This window comes from Austrofundulus limnaeus, unplaced genomic scaffold, assembly GCF_001266775.1.
Source record: "Austrofundulus limnaeus strain Quisiro unplaced genomic scaffold, Austrofundulus_limnaeus-1.0 Scaffold5141, whole genome shotgun sequence".
NCBI lineage: Eukaryota > Metazoa > Chordata > Actinopteri > Cyprinodontiformes > Rivulidae > Austrofundulus > Austrofundulus limnaeus.
In genome coordinates this window covers 1,897-2,376 of record NW_013957543.1, presented here as the reverse complement: position 1 = coordinate 2,376, position 480 = coordinate 1,897, and positions in this window count along the sequence as shown.

Here is a 480-nt window from a genome sequence, read left to right as displayed (position 1 = left end):
CTGTTGGACAGTCTGGTTCAGTCCTGGATGTCCTCAGAGGATCAGACTCATGCTGGTCTTCAGAGTCCAGGTCCAGATGAGTTCTGATGCAGGTTCCTGACGTTACATAAGCAGAAGCCCCCCTCAGTAGATTAAGTGCAGCAGAGAGGGGATTTGGGTCAGTACATTTATTAAGACCACCCATTGACAGCCCATCATGCTGATCAGCAGCAGTAATGTAGAGATATGTCATCTGGAGCGCTACTTTACAGCTTAACACCAAATCATGCTCAAACATGTGGCTCAACTTTGTAAAGCTGGTAAAACCTACAGAGGGAACATGAGGAGAAACTGCCCCGCTACCAAGAAACTGCCCCGCTACCAAGAAACTGCCCCGCTACCAAGAAACTGCCCCGCTACCAAGAAACTGCCCCGCTACCAAGAAACTGCCCTGCTACCAAGAAACTGCCCCCATTACCAAGAAACTGCCCCGCTACCAAG